The following is an 11,185-nucleotide window of genomic DNA, read 5'->3' as shown; positions in this document are numbered from 1 at the left end:
GAGCATTAAGACTAGCCAATTCATCATTATCGAAATCATTCTTGCCAGTCTTAAGTTGAGCATTAAGACTAGCCAATTCATCATTAAGCTTGGAAATTGAAACTAGGTGTTCACTACACGCATCAATGTCAAAATCTTTACACCTAGTGCAAATCACAACATGTTCTACACAAGATGTTAATTTACTAGATCTTTCTAGTTTAGCATTTAAATCATCATTTATGCTCTTTAAACTAGAAATTGAATCATGACATGTAGACAACTCACAAGAAAGCATTTCATTTCTCTTAATCTCTAATGCAAGTGATTTTTGTGCTTCTACAAATTTGTCATGTTCTTCATACAACAAATCCTCTTGCTTTTCTAAAAGCCTATTCTTATCATTCAAGGCATCAATCAATTCATTAATTTTATCTATCTTTGATCTATCTAAGCCCTTGAATAAGCATGAATAGTCTATGTCATCATCATCACTAGACTCATTATCACTAGAAGAAGCATAAGTGGAGTCTCGAGTACTCACCTTCTTCTCCCTTGCCATAAGGCATGTGTGACGCTCGTTTGGGAAGAGGGATGATTTGTTGAAGGCGGTGGCGGCGAGTCCTTCATTGTCGGAGTCGGAAGAGGAGCAGTCCGAGTCCCACTCCTTTCCTAGATGCGCCTCGCCCTTTGCCTTCTTATAGTGTTTCTTCTTCTCCATCTTGTTCCCTTGATCCTGATCACTATCATTGTCGGGACAGTTAGCAATAAAATGACCAAGCTTACCACATTTGAAGCATGAGCGCTTCCCCTTTGTCTTGGTCTTGCTTGGCTGCCCCTTGCGGCCTTTTAGCGCCGTCTTGAATCTTTTGATGATAAGAGCCATCTCTTCATCATTAAGTCCGGCCGCCTCAATTTGTGCCACCTTGATAGGTAGCATCTCCTTGCTTCTTGTTGCCTTGAGAGCAAGAGGTTGAGGCTCGTTGATTGGACCGTTTAGAGCGTCGTCGACGTATCTCGCCTCCTTGATCATCATCCGCCCACTTACGAATTTTCCGAGTACCTCCTCGGGCGTCATCATCGTGTACCTGGGATTCTCACGAATATTGTTTACGAGATGAGGATCAAGAACGGTAAAGGACCTTAGCATTAGGCGGACGACGTCGTGGTCCGTCCATCGCGTGCTTCCGTAGCTCCTTATTTTGTTGATAAGGGTCTTGAGCCGGTTGTAAGTTTGGGTTGGCTCCTCTCCCCTTATCATTGCGAATCGCCCAAGCTCGCCCTCCACCAACTCCATTTTAGTGAGCATGGTGATGTCGTTCCCCTCATGAGAGATCTTGAGGGTGTCCCATATCTGCTTGGCGTTGTCCAAGCCGCTCACCTTATTGTACTCTTCCCTGCACAAAGATGCTAATAGAACAGTAGTAGCTTGTGCATTTCTATGGATTTGTTCATTTATAAGCATAGGGCTATCCGAGCTATCAAATTTCATTCCATTCTCTACAATCTCCCATATGCTTGGATGGAGAGAGAATAAGTGACTACGCATTTTGTGACTCCAAAATCCGTAGTCCTCCCCATCGAAGTGTGGAGGTTTGCCAAGAGGAATGGAAAGCAAATGCGAATTCGAACTATGTGGAATACGAGAATAATCAAATGAAAAGTTCGAATTGACCGTCTTCCTGTAGTCGTTGTCGTCGTCCTTCTGGGAAGAAGTAGACTCATCGCTATCGTCGTAGTAGACGATCTCCTTGATGCGCCTTGTCTTCTTCTTCTTCCCATCTTTGCGCTTGTGGCCCGAGCCCGAGTCAGTAGGCTTGTCATCCTTCGGCTGGTTGACGAAGGACTCCTTCTCCTTTTCGTTGATCACGATTCCCTTCCCCTTAGGATCCATCTCTTCGGGCGGTTAGTCCCCTTCTTGAAGAGAACGGCTCCGATACCAATTGAGAGCACCTAGAGGGGGGGGGGTGAATAGATGATCCTGTGAAACTTGAAAACTTAAGCCACAAAAACTTGGTTAAACGTTAGCACAATAATTGCCAAGTGGCTAGAGAGGAGTCAGAACACAATAACCACAAGAAATCAAACACAGAGATGGCACGGTGGTTATCCCGTGGTTCGGCCAAGTACAAAACTTGCCTACTCCACGTTGTGGCGTCCCAACGGACGAGAGTTGCACTCAACTCCTCTCAAGTGATCCAATGATCAACTTGAATACCACGGTGTTCTTCTTTACTTTTGATCTTTTCCCGTTTGCGAGGAATCTCCACAACTTGGAGTCTCTCGCCCTTACAATTAAATTTCACAAAGAAGTACGGAGTAAGGGAGGGAAGCAACACACACAAATCCACAGCAAAATGCGCACACACACGGCCAAGAATCGAGCTCAAAAGACTATCTCGAAGTTCTCACTAGAACGGAGCTCGAATCACTGAGAATGACAAACGAATGCGCAAAGACTGAGTGTGGATGATCAAGAATGCTCTAAGGTTGCTTGGTGTTCTCCTCCATGCGCCTAGGGGTCCCTTTTATAGCCCCAAGGCAGCTAGGAGCCGTTGAGAGCAAATCTGGAAGGCCATTCTTGCCTTCTGTCGTCGGGTGCACCGGACAGTCCGGTGCACACCGGACACTGTCCGGTGCCCGATTTCCTTCCTTAAACAGCGCAGCCGACCGTTGCAGATCTAGGAGCCGTTGGCGCACCGGACATGTCCGGTGCACACCGGACAGTCCGGTGCCCCCTTCCGACCGTTGGCTCGGCCACGTATCCCGCGCAGATCGCGCGGCCGACCGTTGGCTCACCGGACAGTCCGGTGCACACCGGACAGTCTGGTGAATTATAGCCGTACGCCGTCGGCGAATTCCCGAGAGCGGCTACTTCACGCCGAGTCAGCCTGGCGCACCGGACACTGTCCGGTGCACCACCGGACAGTCCGGTGCCCCAGACCGAACAGCCTTTGGCTGTACACAGCCAACTTTTCTTTGACTCGATTTCTCCTGTTTCAAGCACTTAGACACACTACATTAGTCTTCAAAACAATGTACTAAGGCTTAGAAACATACCTTTTCTTTTGATTTGCACTTTGTCCATCCATGGGCATAGATTCACATTTAAGCACTTGTGTTGGCACTCAATCACCAAAATACTTAGAAATGGCCCAAGGGCACATTTCCCTTTCAATTGGGAACTGACTGGTTAACCAGGCACCAAGCAGTTATTGATATTGCAGCTAGGGCCATTGAGGTGCACTCACCAACTTGTGGTGAAACTACACTGTTGGGGGCCTTCGGCTCCCGAAGGTCCTCAAAACATGATTTAACAATGTTTCTGGAGTATAATGTGTGAACATGTATCTTCGGATTCGAATCGGTACCACAGTGGGAGAAGCCCAAAGAATACGAAGGTTGACACAGCGCCGAAGCTGTAAGCAGGAAAGCTTCGGCGTGATAGCAGAAAAGGAAACCGACTTAAAGATGAAAAGGCTATTCAGACCTCGGTGGATTACTATAGAATTACTACCAAATGTAAAGGGCATGGATGTAATTTTACATGGGCTGTGTCCCGTGCCTATAAATAGGTGAACAGTGCTCCCGTACTGTTCACGCTGACTTGGCATTTACTTTTGCGTCACGCTTGTACTTTTACCTTCTTTCGAGCCGAAGGTACATTTGTAATTTGATATCATTTTTATTTTTCTATAATAATAATACATAATTATGATTGATAATCATACATAATTGTTTACGTTATCCTTTATTTTATATATGATTCCTTCTTCATTATGATATGTTGTGTTGATGAAGGTATGTCCTTCATAACCTTCGTCCGAAAATCATTATATCCTAAGGGAAATAGTGTCTCGAAGGACGAAGGACTTTAACGTTTAACATTTTTTGTTGCCTTGTTCTTAACTCATAGCATTTGTTGGGGGCCTTCGGCTCCCGAAGGTCCTCAAAAACATGATTTAACAATGTTTCTGGAGTATAATGTGTGAACAGGTATCTTCGGATTCGAATCGGTACCACAGTGGGAGAAGCCAAAGAATACGAAGGTTGACACAGCGCCGAAGCTATAAGCAGGAAAGCTTCGGCGTGATAGCAGAAAAGGAAACCGACTTAAAGATGAAAAGGCTATTCAGACCTCGGTGGATTACTATAGAATTACTACCAAATGTAAAGGGCATGGATGTAATTTTACATGGGCTGTGTCCCGTGCCTATAAATAGGTGAACAGTGCTCCCGTACTGTTCACGCTGACTTGACATTTACTTTTGCGTCACGCTTGTACTTTTACCTTCTTTCGAGCCGAAGGTACATTTGTAATTTGATATCATTTTTATTTTTCTATAATAATAATACATAATTATGATTGATAATCATACATAATTGTTTACGTTATCCTTTATTTTATATATGATTCCTTCTTCATTATGATATGTTGTGTTGATGAAGGTATGTCCTTCATAACCTTCGTCCGAAAATCATTATATCCTAAGGGAAATAGTGTCTCGAAGGACGAAGGACTTTAACGTTTAACATTTTTTGTTGCCTTGTTCTTAACTCATAGCATTTGAGAACAAGTCCCCAACATACACTATATTTGCCCGACCAGGGATGCACCCGTTCTTGTGCCTTCGTTATGATAGAATCCCCAGTGGAAAAGATCCCAGTGGTCTGTGACTACCCAGATGTTTTTCCGGATGAATTGCCCGGGATGCCACCTGACCGAGACATTGAGTTCACCATTGAATTGCAACCCGGGACTGCTCCTATCTCCAAGAGACCGTATAGGATGCCTCTCGCGGAATTGGCAGAATTGAAAAAGCAACTGCAGGAGTTGTTGGACAAGGGGTTTATTCGCCCAAGTACTTCACCTTGGGGATGTCCTGCCTTATTCGTGAAGAAAAAGGATGAGAGTTTGAGAATGTGTGTTGACTACCGCCCTCTCAATGCGGTGACCATCAAGAACAAATACCCACTGCCCCGCATTGATGTTTTGTTCGATCAGTTGGTGGGAGCCAAGGTATTCTCCAAAATAGACCTTCGCTCGGGTTACCATCAGATCAAGATCCGTGCCAGTGATATTCCTAAGACGGCTTTCTCAACCAGATATGGGCTCTATGAATTTTTTGGTGATGTCTTTTGGGCTGACCAATGCCCCGGCTTATTTTATGTACCTGATGAACTCAGTATTCATGCCAGAGTTGGACAAATTCGTGGTCGTTTTCATCGATGATATCCTGGTATATTCCAAGAATGAAGCCGAGCACACCAAACATTTGCATACTGTACTTCAGAGGCTACGTGACCATCAGTTGTATGCCAAATTGTCTAAATGTGAATTTTGGCTGAAGGAAATTAAATTCTTGGGTCACACAATTTCTCAGGATGGGATATCTGTTGATCCTGAGAAGGTACAAGAGGTGATGGATTGGAAACCCCTGACTACAGTGAGGCAGATTCGGAGTTTTCTGGGATTGGCAGGGTATTATCGATGATTTATTCCGGATTTCTCCAGAATTGCCAAACCAATGACCGAACTGTTAAAGAAGGGAGTCAAGTATGATTGGAGCCAAAAGTGCGAAGATGCCTTTCATACTTTGAGGCAGCATTTGACAACATCCCCAGTGCTGGCTCAACCTGATAACACCAAGCCCTTTGAGGTTTATTTTGATGCTTCTGGTACGGGATTGGGATGTGTCTTAATGCAAGATAATAGAGTAATTGCTTATGCCTCCCGAGCACTCAGACCCCATGAGCAGAACTACCCTACACATGATCTGGAGTTGGCAGCTGTGGTTCATGCTCTCAAGATATGGAGACACTACCTGATGGGTGCTCACTGTAACATCTACACTGATCACAAGAGTCTCAAATACATCTTCACTCAGGCAGATCTGAACATGAGGCAGAGGAGATGGTTGGAGTTAATCAAGGATTATTATTTGGAGGTGCACTACCATCCGGGCAAAGCAAATGTTGTGGCAGATGCCTTGAGCAGAAAGGCCCAGTGTAATTGTATGAGCATGGATGCAAGAGTTACCACCCTATGTGATGAATTGTGCAATCTAAACCTGGAAGTTGTTTCTTCAGGTGGTTTAAACTATATCTCGGTGGAGCCCACATTGCAAGAGCAAATAGTCAGGGCCCAGATTGAAGACAAGGGTGTTCAGGTTATCAAAGAAATGATCAAGCAGAAGGCAGAGAAATACAAGTGCTTCCGTCAGGACAGCAAGGGAATTCTATGGTTTGGAGATCGATTGGTTGTTCCCAAGGACCCTGAGCTCAGAAAGAAGATATTGGATGAAGCCCACCTTTCCAAATTCTCCATGCACCCTGGTAGCAACAAAATGTATCATGATCTCAGATCTTGATATTGGTGGACCAGAATGAAAAGGGAGATTGCCAAGTACATATCCGAGTGTGACACCTGCCAGAGGATCAAAGCTAGTCATTTGAAGGCAGCAGGCCCTTTGCAACCCCTTCCCATACCATCTTGGAAATGGGAGGACATTTGTATGGACTTTATCGAAGGATTGCCCAATACTTCCAGGCACCATGATTCCATTTGGGTTATTGTGGATAGATTGTCCAAGACTGCTCATTTCTTACCAGTGCATACCACCCACAAGACAGAGAAGTATGCGGAAATTTATGTTGATCAAATAGTGCGATTGCATGGTATTCCGAAGACCATTGTGTCTGACAGAGGAGCACTGTTCGTGGCACGCTTTTGGGAGCAGCTGCAAGAATCACTTGGGACCCAGGTAATACGAAGCTCAGCATACCATCCCCAAACTGATGGCCAGACGGAAAGGGTAAACCAGATTTTGGAAGACATGTTGCGGGCATGTGCACTACACTACGGAAAGGATTGGGACAAGTGTCTATCTTTGGCAGAGTTTTCTTATAATAACAGCTATCAGTCCAGTCTAAAGATGGCACCTTTTGAAGCTTTATATGGGAGAAGATGTAGAACCCCGCTGAATTGGTCTCAAGCAGGAGAGAGGGAAATTTTTGGGCCAGATTTGGTACTTGAAGCAGAAGCAAAGGTCAGAGTCATCAAGAAGAACTTAGAAGCTGCTCAGGCCAGGCAAAAGAGCTACCATGACAAGAGGCGGAAGCCTCTACAATTTGAAGTAGGAGATCATGTTTATCTTAAGGTGTCACCCACCAAGGGTGTCCAAAGATTCGGGATCAAGGGCAAGTTAGCTCCTCGCTACATTGGACCCTACAGGATCAAAGCAAGTTGTGGACCCGTGGCCTATCAATTGGAATTGCCACCTCACATGTCAGCTGTTCATGATGTGTTCCATGTGTCTCAGCTGCGGAAATGTGTTCGCCTACCCACTGAAGTGCTACCTGAACCAGACATTGAGATAGAACCAGACTTGTCCTATCAAGAGTACCCCATCGAGGTATTGGATCAGAAGGAGAGATCAACACGGGCAAGGTCAATCCGAATGTATAAGGTTCAGTGGAGTCACCATTCAGCAGAAGAAGCTACATGGGAGACTGAGGATTTTCTACGCTCTCGCTTCCCCGACTTTCTGCTCAAGGGAGTCGGTACGTAACCCCAAAACCCCACCCCCACCTGCCCTTTGAATATAATTACAAGAAAAACTTAGATAACAAGGGTAGTCTAGATTGTGGTTTTAACTTAAAAAGGACTTCCTTCTGAAGTTGCAAAGAGAATGACATTCGAAGAGCAGTTAACAAGAGAAACTTGAGTATATAAGAAAGAGTAGCACACCAGCGTGCCTTCGTAGCACCCCTCGAGAGGACTCTGCCTAAAATCTCAGGACGAGATTCCTTTAAGGGGGGAGGGCTGTAACACCTCAGGTGTTACCATGGCTAGGGCACACCTATGCACTAATGACTATGATCACATGTGGAAGAAACTTAAGGAGCAAAAGTGTAAGGGCCTTGGAAGCTAGGTTTTAACCAAGAGATGTGGATGACCAAAAGCATTACCCAAGTTGTGTGCACTTATCACTTTGGACAAGGGGGGAGTAAACCCTAGACCTCTCTTAAATCCTATCTTCTAAGCACCTTGGCTAAAGGGGAGAGTTTAAGCAAAGGTGCAAGTCATGACCAAACCTTTGGCACAAAGTTAAGTAACTTATTAACCTACAATTATAGAGAGGAAACATTGCTAAAATACCCCTTAAGAAACCCCAAAATCCAATCCTTAAGTAGAGAGAGAGCTAGAGCTCTCTAATTCTACCTAAGTCAAAAACTACACCTAATCTAAAGATCCACCGTGTTCACCTTGAAGATGGCACCAAAACCACCTAAGTTCTATACCAAAAATGTGGCATACCACCTAGGGCACCCCCTGGAATAAGTTGACACCGATCCCTTGACGTTTGACATGCCTTGGCATCATTTTTGTCGCGAGGTGGGCAGGGAGACATACCTGATTTGGCGTCCAAAGATCTCCCTACCTAGGGCATATCTGCCATGGCGACTCACGGATGAGAGACAGCCCTAGGTGCCAGGAAAAGACTCGCGCCGAATTTTTGCCAAGATTCGCACGCTTGCGACTTGGGCGAGCTGTGGAACACGGGCAGAAGAAAACCTCCACGTGTTCGACGCGCTCTGCGCATGCCAGAGCACGCCCGCGCCCGACCCCGCGCCACGTCGAGCCGCGCCAGTGTTCCCCGTGTGCGCCCGCGCCTATAAAGCCCACTCAGGCGTCGACCATACCCCTCCGCACGCGCTCAACCTCACCGGAGCTCAAACTCACCGGTGTTTGCCCGTGCACGGCGTGTCCGTGGCCACCCGAGCCCCTGCCACCGTAGACCGGCCAGCCAAGCCCTTCCCAGCCCCGTCTGACCCTCGGAGAGGACTGAGCACACCTCGGTGAAGCTCCCCGAGCGAGGAATCGAAGTCTGCTTCGCCGGAGAGGCTAGTCCACGGTCGCATGACTCCCTCCGACCACCGGCGAGCGTAGACCGGGTAAGCCACTGCGCCATTTTTCGATTCAATGCACAGATAGCCTCTACATCACCTCGTGAAGCTCACCGTGCCATTGGATTGAACTAGATCGCCGTGATTTGGCCGGCACACCCGCCGCCGACGAGGACACCCGCCTGCGCACGTGGGCCGAGCGATTCCGGCCATCCCCGCCGTCGAGCCGTACGTCGTTGTGACCGTCAGAGCCTTCCCGAGCCAACCATGCCCCTCGCCGGACCTCTCTCGCCGCCGGTAAGCCGCGCCGCCCTTTTCTTTCCCGCGGGTACTGTTTACATTAGGGGAAGGACCTCGGGGAAGAAGAAGGAAAGGTCAGGGGGATTTTTGAACTGTCAGTGACTCAGGGGAATAGTGGCGCAGGGGTAGATTTGAGTGGGTTGATTTGGATTAAACCTAGGGTCCTCGGTGCAAAGTAGTTTTCCAGGAAACCTTTATTTAAATCTGATTTAAATTTTGACAGAACTTGAATAATCCATAACTTCTGTTTTATTCATCCAAATTTAGTCAAATCAATTTTGTCAGACTTTAAATAATGTAAACTACTTAGGAAAAATATAAAACCCTTATGTACTACAGAAAACTTTAGGGTTCTGATTTAATTATTGTTTTGGCCAAAAGCTAAATAATAGGAAGAAAAATAGTTGCACTATTTGACTAGGGTTAGAAAAATTTGGAGAAGTTTATGTCCACCTACTGACCTGTTTAAAAATGCTAAACCTCTCTGTCCACCCCATTAAGTTAGTTTTTGCCATTTATTTTACAATGTGCTTAAGGTTAAGAAAAATAGAAAAGGTGATTCAAATAATGAACCAGGGGGTACTCCTATTTTTGTTAGGGTACTTATTTAAAGTAGTTCACTAGAAAAATCTATGATACCCTGGTTTAGTATAAAATAAATAGGATACCTTTTAATTTAAGAAAACAAGGAAAACTTAGAAAAACCCTACAAAAATAACCCCAAGGTGAAAACACCCCAACCCTTGGGATAGTTAATGTTTTGTTATTAAGAACTTAGGAAAAATATGAAATCTGCTGTTTGACAATTTTCAAATAACAATGTAGTAGAAAGTGCCTTTTTGGCATTAAACTTTAGAAAATCATAACTAAATAACCACCCCTTAGCTTTCTGTGATCTTTGGCACAGAAGCTTATTATTACTATTAGATACCAACAAAAATAACCTTTAGGACAGAACCCACCCCTAATTAAGAGTTGTAGTGCAAAGTGGCCCATTTACACAACTCTTGTTATTTTTGTCTAGAGCCTAGCCTTTTTCAATTGAACCTCAAAGTCCTAGGATAAGCTATATTGACCAAAGGCAAGCCACTGTAATGTTTACAAAATTTTTGGAAAAAGTTAAACCAATGTTGTAGTTCAAACCTACACTAGAAACCATAAATAGAAAATAAAGAAAGGAAAATGAATAATGGAAATTAGTGTCATCCTAAAACCCTTTATAAATTGTCCACTAAAATATGTAAAGGAAATACCAATCCACTATGCTTATCCTTAACAAAACTTGAACCTATAGTGATAATCATGAACCACTAAAAGCCACGTATGACCAAGAAACCCTAAGTTACTTATTAACTTAGTTTTTCTTCCTTTAGCATAATGTTATTAAATCCTGCATAATCATGACATACATGTTCATTGCATTTCGATAGACTGTAACCTCGCTGACGGAGAGTACGTCCTCGTGCCGGAGCAAGAAGCTGCTCAGGAGGTAGCCCCGGATCCAGCACCAGAGCTTGCACCAGAGGATCTGCCTGCCACGGCCTTGGAAGGCAAGCCCCGGTTTATGCATAACCTGTTATTTATGCTATTTTAATATACTTAATGATTGTAGGATTGATTGTGCACTTAGGTGTAGGAGTTGTTTGAAACCCTAGTTGCATGATCTCAGGAATCCTGTTGAGATGAATAATAGTATGCTAGGTCGAGTAGCTACTTTATTAATTAGGATCTCGGTAGAAGTCGAGTGATTTTTCTAGCACTCGCGCGAGGTCAAGAAATTGGTTGTACCCACTTCCATATCATAATGAGGCTAGTCTGGGGACAACAATCCATGGGGATTGGTTGTCTACGAGATGAAATGGGAATAAGGATTAACGTGCGGATACCTGTGTCAAGCGTTTGAATGTACTAAACACATACCGAGAAATATGGTAAATCGGTAAGCCTAGTACTTGAGTGAACCTGCCCGCAGACTTTACCCTTCACGCGACCTGAG

This window comes from Zea mays, chromosome 2 (genome assembly GCF_902167145.1).
Source record: "Zea mays cultivar B73 chromosome 2, Zm-B73-REFERENCE-NAM-5.0, whole genome shotgun sequence".
In the NCBI taxonomy this organism is placed as follows: domain Eukaryota; kingdom Viridiplantae; phylum Streptophyta; class Magnoliopsida; order Poales; family Poaceae; genus Zea; species Zea mays.
Note: the sequence above shows the minus strand (reverse complement) of the source record.